The sequence below is a fragment of the Corvus cornix genome, chromosome 1A, assembly GCF_000738735.6.
Source record: "Corvus cornix cornix isolate S_Up_H32 chromosome 1A, ASM73873v5, whole genome shotgun sequence".
Taxonomy (NCBI): Eukaryota; Metazoa; Chordata; class Aves; order Passeriformes; family Corvidae; genus Corvus; species Corvus cornix.
Window position 1 is genome coordinate 25395956 of NC_047057.1, and position 17159 is coordinate 25413114.

Below are 17159 nucleotides of genomic sequence, written 5' to 3' on the forward strand. Positions count from 1 at the left end.
ACCTAAGTAACTCAGAAAACAGAGATGCAAATGTATCAATAACAGTCTCCAAAACTGTCTATTTAAGTCATCAGTCAAAAAATAGAACATTTTTTCTCTGCTTTCACATTTCTCCAACATGGATTTTTGTCTTATTTTCAGTTTTTCCAGCTCTATCTCAGTTTTTCTAAAACTTACTCCTAAATAGTTAAGTGTTCTACTGAGAGGACAAAAACCAGAAACATTTTTTTCTGTTAATTAAAAATGCATTCATAAATGCAATTTTATTTTTATGCATATCTATCACTACATTTATGACTAAATCCCAGTTTTCAATCAGTGCAAACACACCGTATCCTGCCATAAAATAACCTATTAATTCTAAATAACATACTGACGAACTAGCATTCAAAATTTACTACTGTTTCCTCATTGACTGCAAAAACATTCCTTCTCCACCTTCACATACTGCAATAAATAGAGACCAATGCTAAAACGGCCAAAAAGATTTTGGCTTCCTTTACAGAAAGTGTTTTTATAGAATATATTTAACTTAAAGTTATGGAAAAAAATATTGCAGGAAGCAGAACAGCAGTTACTTTCTTTCATATGCTTTAAGTTTCAGACATACTGGAATTCAATAAAATTATGCTGCCAAACTATTATAGATGCACAAGTCAGTTATACTGCATTTTGGACATTATTTGTCAGAACATAGTAAACTTCCAGAAAAAACATCCTTTAAAAATTAAATCACTCTTGCTGACTCAACAGATTTCAATTACTACACTTTCTATCAAGCCAACCAATTCTCCAAAATACTGACACTGTCCATCAAGAAACTATCTAACCTAACTATATACAAGTTACACCATTCAGACATGTACAAATATGTGAGACAAATCCAGCCATATTTCCATCGCTACACAGAAAGCAAAGAATCTGACATTTCTTACTGTTTTTTCTATTGAGGAATGAAAGGAAAAAACACTGTTTTGAAAATATATTACTACATACTAACATACAGTCATACAAAGGTTTGCACATGATGCCAGTAATATCTACAGTTTCCCTGTATAGAGCTGTATATCCTTTGATTTACAACACTGTTACATCTAACCTTTCTTCTTTTCCTGGCTTCACCATATTCATACAGTAGCCTTCCAACCAGTGCCTTAGCTCCTTGGAAAAAGGTGAAGTTAAATCGGAATAAAGGAATTTTCCTTTCTTATTACCCAGTGAAGACAGTCACAGTGAAACACATACCAGAACAGTCTTGTTTTACACTACTTTGAACTAGGTTAAAAAGGTCTGTGCTTCCTCCCAGAGGGTAAAACTTTAAAAAACTTGTTATAAACATAGTTTCAGAACTAATTACTGTCACCATCATTAACTCCTCTGGAAGAGCTTCTTTTTCTTTCCTTGCAGAGGCATCAATACATTAAGAAGGATACACCAATATTATGGAGTGTATAGGTATATCTGAATATCTCATAATACCTTAGCAGTTACTACAGATGGCATATAGGGAAACAGTATATATTTATTTCAGCAATACGTATTTGTATTTACATTTTTTTTCTACTTACTGGGGTACGTAAAAGCAATTTGGCCTGGTTCTTATTATAATTAGTTTGTTGCACCCTGTTGAAATCTGCATCTTAAAAATTTAGTACCAGGTCCAACTGACCATATTTTGCAATTTATATGCTAAAATATTGCCTAAAAATTTTGAATTTGAAAAGTTCTGGGAATATTCCCAGAAGATTTTATACCTTGTAGAAAATGTAAAATATGAACTACTGCAACACTCAACATATAGATTAATTCTTCGTTGCAATAGCAATTATGAAAAATCCGAAATAACTGTGACTGGCTTGCTAAGCTCTGATCTTAGGCTAATTCCTCCAAGATCTCCTTTTCCACATCTGTCTAAGTCAAAAAGACCTGACAGCCTCTTGTACATGATTCACTGAAGATAGCTGTGAAGGTCTGGAGCAAAGCAAGGTGTTCAATGCAGGCATGCCAAGTGGCAGTATACCCACTGACAGTGTGGTGTCACAGGCTGGTTCAGCCTATTAGCACAAAAAGCAGTTGAACTCACAGTCCTTGACATCATGGAATATTCCTGGTTATCAAAGGAATAAAGACTGTCCCAGTTTCAAGAAACTAGGAATATCCAAACTCAGGTATTCTTTACTATTTATTATAGTATATTGGCCTTTTAAAATTTTACTTTTTACAAGAAATAGTCTAATAATTTTTTCAAAAAAAATTAGCTTAATTATCATACTCCTAATATAGATGATGTAATGGAACTGTACAGTGTAAGTTAACTCCACAGTTCAAGAGACCTTGGTGAGAGAACCATGGTTTCACTTATTTTCAAGGCAGAAGCTGAAAAAGCATGTAGGGAAACCCTAAATGAATCAGATATTCTCTGCTATCTAGTCATAACACAAGCAGTCATACATCCCAGTGAATTGGGGAAAGCAGAGACCAGCTATTTGAACTTGCATTGGTAAGAAGGAACAGCAATTCCAGAAAAAAAGAAAGTTGCAAAAAAAATACTCTTAGATTTGTGATGCTTGACCTGTACTCACCTGCTTCTTCTAAGCCTCAAAAAGACCTTTTAACTTCAACCTTGAACTGAAGTGATGTCCAAAATCAATTCTAGTACCACCATCCTGACAAAACAGAGAGAAATGTTTACAGCTATTTAGACATCATTTAAAAAAAACCAACGCAGAATCTGGCCTTATCACTCCCTCTAATTTGTTCCAGATGTGCATATGCTGATTCACAAGTAATCTGAAAGAAAAGGAGCTGTAATTTTAAATTTTTTGGTTTTGACATAAAGCTGGTTGAAAGACATAGCAAGTTAAAAGATTCTCTTAACAAGTAGTAAGCTTAAATGTAGTCCACAAAGAAATATAATTGTTCACCTAAGTTTCTTCCTTGCAGTAGAGTGACAGCTATGGCATCACTCAAATTCTAGTCTTATATTTTTATTCTATTTTTATTATTATACTACCCAAGGGCAAACAAAAGGAAGGCTTCCCTGAAGTAGTTTGTTCCATACAGAGAACTGCACACAATATCACTACCAGTAAGTTCACAGGGTCATCTGAAGGAAGGAACAGAAGCTGGGAGACAGCATGCCAATAAAATTTAAATCTATATGTATGTTAGGAAGGACAAAAGGACAAGCAAAAAGAAAAAAAAAAGCAGCACTGAAGCTGAGACTGGAAGACTGCAATGAAGAGAGAAGGTTGGACAAGACAGAAGAAATAAAGAACACGCAGGTCCATAGAATATTTAGATTACATCTATGTCTGAGCACATTTCTCTTTTCTGCAATCAATTGGCAGAGATAATCCTACATCTATGCTGGCATAGTCACATATGCTCTGAAACAGAGGGGCTGCATAAAAATTGTCTAATGGAGGTGGTCAAATAAATGTCTGGGAATTTTCTGGAACAATGTTGGTTTTTAACGACTTTAACTGTGGCAGACACCTGGAAATATTTCCAGGCATTGTTTAATTTACTAATATAGATACAGACTTAATGCCTGAAACTCTGCTATCTCTGAAGTAGGTCCTACCAGCCTCTCAATGGTGCCTCTTGGCAATTCTCTCTTGCTGACAAGGTCAGACAGAAGCAGGCTGAAGAGTAAAATGAATGTAGAATTTTATAAAGAAAAGACTGCTTTCCCACAGTTTAAGAAAAAAAATCTGTGTTCCAACTGGCATTATTAATACACACTTTGTTACAAGATGTTTGGACATTTAAAAGAGCTGCAGTTCTAACTTGTTCCTTTGTTTGTAGAGTGTAACAAAACCTGCTGGGAAGGTCGAAGTTCCTAGAAAACTGAAAGCTACCTGGCAGCCTCTGTAGTAGTGCAAGTGAAGAAGGGAGAGCAAAGAATGACAGGCTGAAGGAATAAACACTACATGAAACCCCTGCACAGTAGGACAGCACTGGGAAATGAGAAGGATATCTTATGAGCTTAATACAAAGCAAAAAAAGGTAAGAAAATGTTAAAAACAGGTAAGGATCCTAAGGCAAATATGAGGAGGTGAAGGCGGGTGTCAATTCTTAAAAGTTGTTGGAAAGTAAAATATGTGTCAATGAAACTTTGCTTGATGGTCATGTGGTCACCCTGGATCCACAATGTAAATGTCCAACCGAGTGAATAGCATCTCACTGTCCTATTTCCCATTAAAAGGTTGCAGTTTTGCCTCTAAATAGCTATGCCTCTAAGTCTTTGAAGTTTCCTGTGCACCTAAATTCTAGACAGAAATACACATTAAAGTTATTTCTTCAACACTAGATTTTGTTGACAGATAATATGTAAGCCTCAAACGTGAATATTCTGTATTTCTTTTTTCCTATAATCCATTACACCAAAATACTTTCAAGTCATCAGTTTTCTTAGGTTGGATTATATTAAACATCACATCTTGCTTCACCACGTAAAGCCAAGACAATCACAGTTATTATATATGAAATCTTATATCAAAACATGACCCATTTTGTTGAGATATAGCCTTTTTAGATGAAATTGTCCATTTTAACATTTTTTGGTAATTAGTCTTAATATGAAAACAACCATTAATCTCGATGATTATAATTTTATCTTTGGTCTATTTCTGGATTCCTATACTTTTTCAGAAAACAGTAAGAAATATTTAAAGTGGTGAGGATGGCACAAAGTAGGTGTGACAGATATGTCACAGGCAAACAGCAGGTCTTAATCTATCAATTCTCTTCTTAACGGTACAAATTTTCATTTTTAGAAACTTATCTACTGACCTATGTTTCATTTATGCTACATTTCAGTGTGGTTTACCTGATGAAGGCAGCTGACTTTTAAAGAATGATATTACTTCTGTTATAAACATTGATTTGTTTTGATTTTTGTTAGCATCCTAAAACCTGGATCTGAGTCATTTCAGTTATTCCAGTTTAAGACCAACATTTCTCTACCGTCTCTCCACCTGAGCTAGCAGATTCCATCCCTTGGGCCTTAGCAGCTAGATCTTTAATTGTTTACCTATGCCCTACTGACAGTGCTTAAAGAGATATATTTCCCATTCTTCAATATCTAACAATCCTATCTGAACCTTAAAAATTTACAAATTTACAGACCTTGTTTACCAAAACTTTAAAAGCATCCTGACAGAATGTTAATTGTCATAATTGTGTCAAAAACCCCTAGAATATTTAATTCAAAATGAAAGTCAAATTCATTCCTGGATGAAGACCTTCCTTAGAAACTTGACTTAAAAAATACAATGTCCATACACTGCAAACTACTTCTTTAACTCATTCATTTACTTGCCGCAATCACCTCTTAGCTTATTCCACATTTAGATCACAAATCATTAGGGTAAGTTTACCTGTTATATGTTTGCACACTGCCTCTAAGACAACATTTTGATTTGAGACTACATGCTCTTATTCATTATCCTGCCTTATTGGTGGCCTTTGGTATTTTTTAAAATGTAAATAACCCCACCAAAGTGCACCACAGCGCTTAAGCAGTTCTAGTATTTGATAGATCAAGTTGCCATGATGCGTCACTATTTCAGGTAAGACATGCTTGTTCAGATTTCTTCTATAGTAAAAATGGTTCAAACTGCATTAGAGCATGAAATGGGTATTTGTATAAAATATTCTAATGAAGCACCACTCATCAAAGCATTCAAGAAGATTTTAGAACCTGGTTGAGGGCCATCTATATAAGTTATTATTAGGTATGCTTGTTTTGAGTCAGACAGATTGAGCCGAAGACACCACTGGTTTCACTAAAGCAAAAATTACTTGCTAGAGAGACTGACTAGTATTTTAAAGACATAAGCATTCACTGGTATCTGTAGCTTCCACCTTTTTATCATATAGGACTCACACAATTAAAAACAAAACTCTTAATTCATAACAGGACTTCTGAGCAAGCCTTAAATTGCACTATGTCAATGGGATGTCCTGAATTTTATTTGAAAATACATCACTTACATACAATCTATATCTTGTAAAAGTATGAAAAAGAAGTGTAAATCTATTAAATAGTCAGACTATGTATTTTAAAATATATTTTAACTACTTCAATACAGTAACTCACAGTAGAAAAAAAAGATTTTTAAAGAATATTATATAAATTGCAGAACTGCAAATAGTAAGGAAACACCCCTTTTCTTCCTGATTCCAGTAATTCACATTTCTGTGATAGAAAGATACTCAGAAGTTCATAACCAGATGAGCACTACTGAATGCCATTATAATTAACAAGAACATACAAAATGAATTAGAAGTTACGTTTATAATCAGTCCAAAGTTAAATGATACAATGAAAAGACCTTCATACTACTGTGATCTCTCAGCTAATTTTTACATACTATTTCACATTGGTACTTAGACAAATGAAGGCTGGATTACATTATCAGTGGTTCCCAACAGAAGTTCTGTGGCAGTAGGAGAAGCATATATTTTTTTCATGTGGCGCAGAGAAAATAATGAATTCCTGAATGATTCTTGAGCTGTCAAGCTTCCCCAACTACATAGTTTCCAAATTTTTCAATGCTATGTACTTATAAAGGTTCACATAATATTCTACACCACAAAAATTATTCTTGAAGTTTTACACCATGGAATTTACTGTGAAAAACACCCATACTCCATTAATCCAGAAAATATGTAACTGTGTAAAGAAGTAAGCGAAGGATAATAATAAAATTTACAAAAAATCATTAAAAATTTAATATTAAACACCTTGGAAATTGCCCAGTGACAGAAAAAATGTCCATATGGACTAAATGCATCATCTACTTCCAGTATGTCCCATCCACTGTGTAACTGATGCACAGGTTACATATAATTCCTCTTGGGGAAGAGGGGCTGGGGGGGATGCTGTTCCACTTAGGTCTTACTTGTCCTGAAGACTAATAGGACACTGATTACCTGTACTTAGCAAAGCACTCTGGAGAAAATGGAGACAGTACCAATGAATGGGAAGCCTGGAGTGATGGAAAAATCATCCCTCAGTCTTTTCTTCCAAAATCTCCACAGCAACATTGTCTGAATAGTTGGATATACAGACTAAACCATCCCTGAGGCAGGTCTAACTTGCTTGACTTGCCCCTACATGATAGATAACCTGTGCTGACACTAATCTTATAAGTATGCACGATACCAATATCATATTTATAGAGATTTCTGAACACTTTATCCAATGTGCACAGATACCATACCTTACTTTATCCTCAGGCATGTCTGTCTTTCTTCTGAAAACATAATTTATTGGAAGACAACTCAGAGAAAAACCTCTTTCCACTTGTTGAATTTTCTTATTATAATAAACTGCAATAGTCTACACTAATTGGGGAACAAGAATATAAACAACGATGAAAGCAATTAACTATTCTTAAACAGTTTGTTCTACAATACCACTAATATAATGGCACTGCAGTCTTGTGAATTCCTTCCAGAATTACTATGTGTTTCTCCCTTTTTCTCCTCTGATGTGATTAGAAGGAATTCAGAAATACTATCAGATGAGAATGTAGAACAGCTTTAAAAGGTAGTATTTCATAAGCGCACGTATATGGTGATCCCCCTGAGTTGTCTCACATATCTAGTTTGTTCCTGTAAGGAGATGTATGTATAGATTTATAACCTAGTAACACATGAAGTCAAAATGCACCTGACCCTTCTGCCATGCTGCACCATATCACAGACTCTCCTACTCACAGAGTGGCTGATGAGTAGCAACTGCATAAAGCATCTGAATTTAGACTGGGTCACTTAGTACATTAGACAGATGCACCTCCAAAACTTTCAAAAAAGGTGGCTCCAGTTCCCGGTTTCTCTAGGCAACCGTTTCTGTTCCATAATTATCCTTCTACTGAAAATCTTTTCCTTTATATTGAATCAAAACCTTCACACATAAGAGTCCCATCCATTCCAACTGCTCCTTCACAAAAAGGGCAACCCTCCTACTCCTTTTCTGCCTGAGCTTTTGTTGAGCCATCCATCACTAAACCCCAACTTTGTAGTTGTTCTGCCACTTGGCAGTTTAATCCAGTGATATCATCATTCTGGATCTGCATGCGGAACTCTAGCTCCTCCTGTTTCTTTCCCACCCACAAGAATCTCATCTAAATAAATATATTGAAAACTCACTAAAACCAACAACAAAACATAGAAAATTAAAGAGTCACACAATTTTCAGGGAGAAAAAGGAACACCAAACAGTGTGAAGTCCACACCTACAAACAATGCAGAACAGAAAACCTAACACATACAGATTCCTCAAGCTCCTAAAGACCAAAAGAAAACAGACACAAAAAGTTATAAGTAACTCAAGCTAATTGTGAAAAAAAAATTAAGATTAAAAAAAAAAACAAAACCACAAAACAAGCAAACAAAAAGAGGTTCCAAGATAATCTACCTGGGCAGGCTCAATCTCCTGCCAAAAATTCCACCATAAAAATAAAGACAGGAAGTTGTCCCACCAATTGCTGTCATCTCCATTATCTGACTGTTGGCAGCATCTCAAAGTATGTGTTTTCTACTTCGGGTGAACAGCAGGTAACTCCCCCATCAGCACAGATCTTCCTTGGGGCTTCCATAGCCCTAACACATTGTCAGTTTGGGCACCCCAAGAACTGCTCACATTGCTTAGGAGGTTGGTTCAATACTGATATGACCACCACAGTTAGCTACAGATAATTGTCACAAACTAAATGTCCATAAGATGACTGGATCCTTGCAGAGGTCCCTATCCTAAACCCAAAATTTGACATGATTTAATTGTGTCTTTAGCAAACAAGAACAGAATTAGAACAGAACTGTATCCTTGATTTCTTCTCAAAGACCCTGCCTGGTGACCGGAGTAATAGGTCTCTCTAGAGGATGCTGATCACACTTGCCCATCCTCTGCTTCTTGATTTCTTATTCAGAGCTACATCGGTCTGAGGAGGGAAAATTCTTACACATAGGCCAGTCCTCCTTACAGGCACAGCACATCTTCAGCTATGCTGTATTTTGATATGGACCACTTCAGATTACTGGGCAAGCTCAAGGATTCCTTTTTTTTTTTTCCACTCATTAGAGAATGACTCCTCTTGGTTATGAGTTTGTGCCAGCTTGGACAAACTTGGAGGAAAAATATCCTCTGATAGAAGGCAGGCCACAACCACCCCTCCCCCACCAGGTTCAGCAAAAAAAAGAAATTTTCCTTGGAGGAAAGTGAAAGAGATAAAAACTATTTATTTAACAAACACACAGGAAAAGGATAATAATGCTGAATAATAAAACCTGTCGCTGTGGAGAGAAACCTGGGAAGATTTCAGAGCCCTTTGGTAGGTGTGGTCTCTCACCTCCTCCTCAGAGTTGGGTCATGGGCCCACCTCCAGAGCCTCGGTGGAAAATTCTCCTGATGTGCTCTGATGTTGAAACAGTCCAGAGAAGAAGGGAAAAAAACGAAGTCCAAGGAAGACAAGTTCAACTCTCCGCCTCCCTCTGGAGAAAAGGAGCCGAAAGCTGGCTGAAAAGCCAGAAGGGTGCTTCCTCCACTCTTGCTGCTGCAGAAGCAGAGGAGTGTGTACCTGTGTCCTTGAACAACTGCTTTGAAAAGTTCGCTTGATTTTTTCCTCTCCCCCCTCTCAGGGTCAGTTTAAAGGCACAGAAAGGCACAAAGTTAATTTCTGGGCATAGAGCAGCAATAGGGGATACACATCATAAAGCCACCCCAAGACACAGATCCATCTGGCAGTTAGCAGTCCATCATGTTAAACAACCCAGAGACTCCCTTTCAGCAATGGCCAAGGTAGATGACATCAAGAAAGACATAGGATATAAATATGACCCATGCTCTGGACCAATACCTAAAGACACCTAAGAAACAGAGCACCTTTCATAACACTGAAAAATGTCCCTGTAAGTATGGCAGATAAATATTAGGGCTGCTGGAAATTTCTGCCTGTCTTGTACAAGCACAGGCCATATCGGGGTATGACTCAAAGTAAATTTCTAACCACAGTCAATAACTGCTTTGATGTAGATTGGAATCTATGCCCTTGAAGGGGCAACAAAAGCCAAAAAAACTCTACCACCATTTCAAAGAGGGTCACTGAATAAAAATGAGTAAGCTTGTTACAAGGAAGAAAAAAGAATCAGCTACAAAAGTCACATTTTTACAGGTGGCACAGAGACTGATTAAAGACACCTTTTGCAAGCTCAGAAGAAATGCATACAACCCATCAAAAAAGACTGAGAAAATCCAGGGAAGGGAGCTATCGTGAACAAATGGGATGAAGGAGGCTACTAGAAAGAAAATGGCATCCTTGTAAAAGCTACAAGTTGCGTCCAAGTGAGGAAAACAGAAAGGATTGTAATCTTCGGGAGGCTTAAACATAAAACACAGTCCAGGGTCAGAGGGCTGCAGGGACCAGCAGCTCCCTATGGGCTGGAGGCCAGAAGTTGTGGGGGCTGTCCATGGGCAGAGCAGGACCTGGCTGCCCTTGGGTACGGAGAATGGCAGTCCAAGGGGAAGCTGGGGGCAGCCCTGGCCCACAGCACACCAGGCACCTCAGTGGGGACAGGCCAAGGCTGAGGTCAGAGTCAAGCTTAGTGAAGAGCCTCCCACAGACAGCCACCTAGGGGCTTCTGCTGAGGCTGGCAGAAAGCAAGGGCCACTAAAAAGCTGGGGTTTCATCCACACCGGAGAAGACTGGAGAAGTTACTAGGCCAGACATCCTCCTCAGAGAGATACGTGAGAGGATCTGTCTTAAACTGAAGTGCCATTAGAGAACATGAGAACAAAAAGACAAACTGAGCTCTAACAGATTATTACATTGGAGTATATCCCATCAACAACTCTAAAGGAACTTGAGTACGAAACAGCTGAACTTAAAATAGAAAAATCTGCCTGCTTCAAATTGTCCTTAAATCAAAGGAAGGTGGCAAATATTAAATCAATCCTAAAAAATCTAGAGAAGGTCCAGAACGCTGCAGATCAGCACACATGGTGTTCACACCAGGCAATTTCCTACAGGCTACAATAGAGTTTATGTGTATGTCAATATAAACAACATGTTGGGAAGGAGTCAACATTCCAGTATGAAAAAGGACATGCCTTGGATGATCTCAGTTATTTTGAGAAGTCAGTGAGAAAATGGACAAATGAGATCCACTTGTAAGTCATGTATTTCCAAAAATCACTTTATAAGCTCTCTTACCCGAAGTCTCTAAAAGAAACTAAACTGCATGGGAGAAAAAAATAAAAAAAAGGAGGTCTTTTCACTGCTAAAAATTTAAAAGAGAGGATATTAGGAAGAAGAATAAATGACAGTTTGCAGTATTTCCTAGAAGGATACCATAGAATCATTATTAAGGTTAGAAAAGATCTCCAAGTCCAACTTTTGTCCAAACACTACCATGCCAACTAAACCATAGCACTAAGTGCCATGTCCAGTCATTTCCTGAACACCTCAGGGATGGTGACTCTATCACTTCCCTAGACAGCTCATTCCAAATCTTGGACATCCTTTCCATGAAGAAATTCTTCCTGACATCCAACCTGACATTCCCCTGGTGAATCCTGAGGAAATTTCCTCTTGTCCTGTCGCTGGTTCCCTGGGAAAAGAGACCAACCCCCACCTGGCCACAACCTCCTTTCAGGTAGCTGTTAGAGTAGTCAGGCATTGGAGTAAGTGTCCCAAGGGAGGTGCCTAACTCATCACACATGGAAAGACGTTGCGGTCTGGTGCTGGGTGATGTGGTTTAGTGGTTTAGGGGTTACAGTGGTAGTGCTGGATGGATGGTTGCACTGGACAATCTTAAAGATCTCTTCCAACTGTATCATTCTACGATTCTATGAAATCTGAATTCAGTTTTTGAAAATAAAATGTATGCAGGACCCAAATGTTGCCTGCAACTTTTGGAAACTGCCTCACATACCTGCAGAACTTCAATACAACTCTTCACACTCAGTAGGATTCTGTAGGTGATCCCACAGTATATACAAAGGTAGTATCTTCAACAATTATTTTGAATTACCTTTTGGACAATACTGTTAAAGCAGCAAATCATCTTACTCTAGTGATTTAAACCAAATAGTAAAAGCCAAAGAGAGAGGGATCAAATCTTTCATTTTCCTAAGATAATAAAGTGTGTTTGTTCATAAAGAAGCAAAGCTGGAGAGGGACTTTTTACAAGGGCATGTAGTGATAGGTCAAGAGGCAATGGCTTTAAACTGAAAGAAGGCAGATTTACGTTACTTAGAAAGAATAAATTCTTTACTGCAAGAGGGGCGAGACACTGAATCAGGTTGCCCAGAGACTTGTGGATGCCCTGTCCCTGGAAATATTCAAAGCCAGGTTTGATGGTACTTTAAGCAACTTGGTCTAGTGAAAGGTGTCCCTGCCCATGGCAGGGGGGGGGTTGGAACTAGAGGATCTTCAAGGTCCTTTCTTACCCAAACCATTCTAAAATTCTATGCAGTGTCTATGAATGAGTTTAACCTCTTTAACAGATTGAAAAAAACCACCAGTTTTCTAACAAATTAAGGGTTCAGGTTAATTTAGGCATTTGTACTAGTTTCAATTCTGCATTAACTTTCATAATAAATGAGAAGATTCTCGTAACAAGCATGGTGTGATGCACGTGTTGCTCATAAAACATAAAACATTTATCTGACACATACAAATCAAAACATAATGGGAATGTAGATAGCTTTTATATTTTAAAAACAGTAAATTTTCTTGGACATTTTCTATTTTTATGCTTATCTTGTGACTTTCTTCAACCCATCAATTTTACATGAATAAAATGACCCTCTTACAAAAACCTTCAGGCATATAAACTCAATATAAAATAAATACAGTAAAATATTGATAAGCTAAACTATGTAGCTTTGCTTTCCAAAATATTAACATGTATTTTCTTTTAAAGAAGAATGATTGAAATGCATAGGGTAAGAGAATCCTGGCAAATAAGAATTTTTACTTCAAAAAGGTACCATGTGATTACTTTTGCCAGGAATGTCAATTGCTTTGGCTGATGCAGAGCCAACAAACTTTAATTTATGACAATTGACTTCATAGTACCCTGTGGAAATTTCTGTCAGAGACATGGCTGCTTCCAGCCACTCCAAGCCACCCACTGCAGGGTGGTGCCTCACATGGAAGAGGTTTAGGAAAGGGCAAAACCACCACACAGGCAGAGGAGGATTGGTGGGGGCAAAGTGTGAGAAACAGCTTCAGAACACCCGTGAAGGTCAGTGAACAAGAAGGTGAGCTGGTGCTGCTTGAAGAAAGCAATGCTTTCATTATTTCTCACTACCCAAATGTATTTTAATTGGAAATAAATTGGATCCATTTTTCCCAGGTCAGACCTGTTTTGCCTGTAACAGTAACTGGTAAGCAATCTCCCGTGTCTTAATCATAACCCGTGAACTTTCTGGCATACTATTTTCTCCCTCCTGCCCTGTTGAGGAGGGAAGCAACCAAGTAGCTGGCCATAGCCAGCCCCTAACTCTCCTACTGACCCCAGAGAATCACAGCACTGGACATTTTGCAAATACTTTGAAGGATGTTCATGTACAATAACACGTAAAAACTGCATATATTCTGGAAACTGATAGCTCTAAAGCTGTGAAATTAAAAAAGCAGCAATTTAATGTAAAATTTTCTACTGAGATATCTATGGACCACAATATAACTTCTTCAGAAGTCTTTCCCACATCACTGCAATATACATAACAGCATCCCAAGAAAAAAATTTTTAAAACTTCTAACTCAAACAGGTCAGAAATTACATGATCACAGCTTGTTTCTGTAAGGAACACAAATATTGTCACAATCACTGAAACTTTTCTCCAAAAAAGACTATGTTACGCAGAATTTACCTTGATCCCATTGCAACAAACAGAAACTGATACAAGCAATAAACCTTTTTAGTAAAAGAAACATAATTTTCTTGTTTCACAAGCAAATTTAATGAAAGAAATGTGTCTGTTCAAACTGAAAGGAAAACAGAAGTCAAGTGCCAAAAGCAAGAGGACAATAAGAGCAAGCTGTGGAAGCCAGGATAAGTGATGGTGGAAGGGGAAAAGAAGAAAAGAACAAGTAAGAGTACTGGCAGACAAGCATGTCACTTCTGGGTGTTGTGGGTTGTAAATTTTAACTACATTGGGATAGCTCCAGGTGCACATATGACCATGTAAGCACAAGGAAAAAGGTATAATTCCAGTAAATGAAAAAGATCAAGTAAGCTCATATTTAATGGCCTTAGATGATCTGTCACACCACAGCAGATGCACTTCAGATGTTACTCAGCAGCAGATTTTCCACCTGCCCCTTTTCCTGAGTCTTGTGCATAGATTAACAGGATAAACACAAGCAGCTGAAGAGTTGAGTAGTGAAAGCAGAAGAGAGGAAAAACTAACGAAAGACAGATGAAGGAGAAAAAGACAAAAAAATTAATGGGAAAAATGAAAGAATAAACAGTGGAATTGCCAAAATGTGTGTGAAAACAAGCACCAATATGTTGGTGTCAAAGGTAAAGTAAAAGAGATTAAAGTCATGCATTACTGATGTCAAGAAGCATTTATTTAAAAATGATCTTGCTGCCCTGAACTGTAATGCAAAAAGGACCCTTTTGAAAACTGCCTGCCAGCAGTCTCAGAGAGGCCTTGTGCTGTGTATTGCCTGTGGGAAATTTAAACTGTCCTTGATTTAAAGCAATTGAAACTTTTCAGTGAAATACAAAAAATAAATTTAATTTCATGTGATGTTACCATTAAACACTATACCATAAGAGGTCCTTTCATAAATGTGACTACATGAAAAAAATTTCCAGGGTAGATCAGGATTGATGTAACTAGGCTACAATTCAACAGCAAAATTCCCACTGATTTTAGCAGAACAGATTTAAAACCAGAACTGAACACTTTTGAAATTCCTTTATTTATGGATTCCACAGATGGAAGTCATGCAATGCTGTCATATCTATGACTCCACCTTGTCCCCACACTTTTCGGTAGATATGTTATGAGGAGAAATAGATATAAAACTGGGATCCTTTCATCTTCTCTGACTCAGCGTTCTCTTGACTCTACTGGTTTTAATAAAACTCTTTGCCTGAGACAAACAAACAATATCTGGCCCCTCATTTATTCAAAGTACTTTGTAGGAGTCTTTCTATAGATTCAATAAACCCAATAAAAACAGAGTAATTTATTACATTGCAAAGAATAAAAAATATCTTTCCTCTTGGTAACTCCTCAGACATGTCAGGCTCTACTGAGTTGCTCACAGAGTGTCCAACGTAATCCTATCTGCCCTACAGCTGTCACTTCAGAAGGGTGCAGGTGTCCTGTGTCATATCTGACAGATGACCTCTCAGGTTATCTCAGATTTGCAGGACACATAATCAAGCCCACCCTGTCAAGTATAAAGCTACTGGGCTACTTCTGGGAGATTTACATCATTTTTGCAAGGCTTCAGTAGTGGGCAATTACAGCAACATGTAAATCTGTTCAAGTAAATTCTTACATTTGGAAGCTCTTCTAATGTTTAGCCAAAGAATTCCATACTTACCCTTGCTCTTTTTGCATCTCATCCACCTTACTTTTAGCATGAATTTATAAACCACTTTCCTGCTGCCAAACTCTCCATATGATTTATTAAAATTTTAGCCCAACAAATTAATGCAAAATACATGCTAATACTAATTAATACTGATTGCAAAGCAAACACTCGAATTCCTCTGATAATTCCAACTTTACTTTTTCATGAGCCAGACAGGTATTGAAACAGAGTTCACGGACACACAGTGAAACATATATATATATTTGCAAGATATTTTTTATCTCTTTCATTGCTGAAGTCAATAAACTGACCAAATTCCAATGGGTAATTGTACTTCTTCTCTTTCAATCACCGAAATGTAAAATTGAGGGATTTTGGTTGGTATTAAGTGTTAATTCCAACACAAGTTTATGTTTAGTGTTCTACACCTCTATGTTATAGGTGAAGAAAATAACAAAGCAACAGATGACTTGAACTGCTTGACTAATTTTGGTGAAAATACAGTACTGCTGTTTCATTTAACAGCTAAGTAATCAATTCCAAAATTTACAGAGCTGTCAGGTATAAATGATTTTTTTAATACCTTTCCTTAAAAAAATTTAATCCAAGTGGAATATATATTTTCTACTGTTTTCATATTTCTCTGCCCTACTTTATCATCACTGCTTAGATGGAATGGAAATACCCACCAGCTGCAAATAACATAAAAACCTTGGATGGCAAATACATCTGATGGACTACTCATTGCCACTTACACATTAGTAACTTCAGCATTTATCACTTATTGAATTCTAAAGTATGTTTATGCACACAAATTGTTTATGCACCCAAGTTTTACAAACCCTGACAGAAGTCAGAAATATTTGCACACAGGAATTTCTGAGATAAGTTTTGCTGTTATGATTCATAACATTTTTCCATTTCTAACTGCCATTACAACTCTGCAATTAGAAGAGCAATCAAATAATATACTGACAAAAATCAGCAGCTGCCATCATGCTGTTCACGACAGAAATATTTTGCTGTTCATTGAAATAACCATCATCATCAGATGTATTCTGGAACCATGTGTAGTCTCTCTGAACAAGAGGCAACTGAAAGATATATGGAGATGATGTAACAAACCAAATTAAGTTAAAAGAAATAATACAGTTTCCATAACACAATGAGAAGCAACTAACTTAGTACTATTAGAATTTCTGAATACATGTTTTCCGCCAGAGTATTCTACAGTAAATCTACAAGTGCCTTCTGGGCAGTGCATAACCATAAACAGGAACTCAGGATAAGTCTTCAGTGAAACCTTTGCCTCCAGGAGATGTAGATGGGACTGGGGGAGCAGTAGAGATTCACCACTGTCAGAGAGGGCAGGATGGGGCTCCTGTCAGTAATAGGTATCTCCTATCTTCCAGATGCAATTCCAGATGCACGAAATAAGTCAAATGTGATGGTATGATCAAATTTCTAATGAAAGCAGAACTTCGCTTCTTTTTTTAAAAACATTTATAAACTTCAGTTACAGAGATGAGAAAAATCAACTAACCATTTGAAACATGGTGAGCCAAATGGCTCCTGCCTCCCATC

General features: G+C 37.2%; 1 protein-coding gene across 1 annotated transcript in view; it reads right to left on the reverse strand.

Moving 5' to 3' along the window:
* The window catches only part of FOXP2 (forkhead box P2), a 408353-nt gene that overhangs the window by 283272 nt on the left and 107922 nt on the right, over positions 1 to 17159 (reverse strand). Inside the window, exon 3 of the mRNA XM_039571412.1 lies at positions 2583 to 2666. The gene's annotated coding sequence lies outside the window, so the exon portion shown is untranslated. The remainder of the gene's footprint in view (positions 1 to 2582; positions 2667 to 17159) is intronic.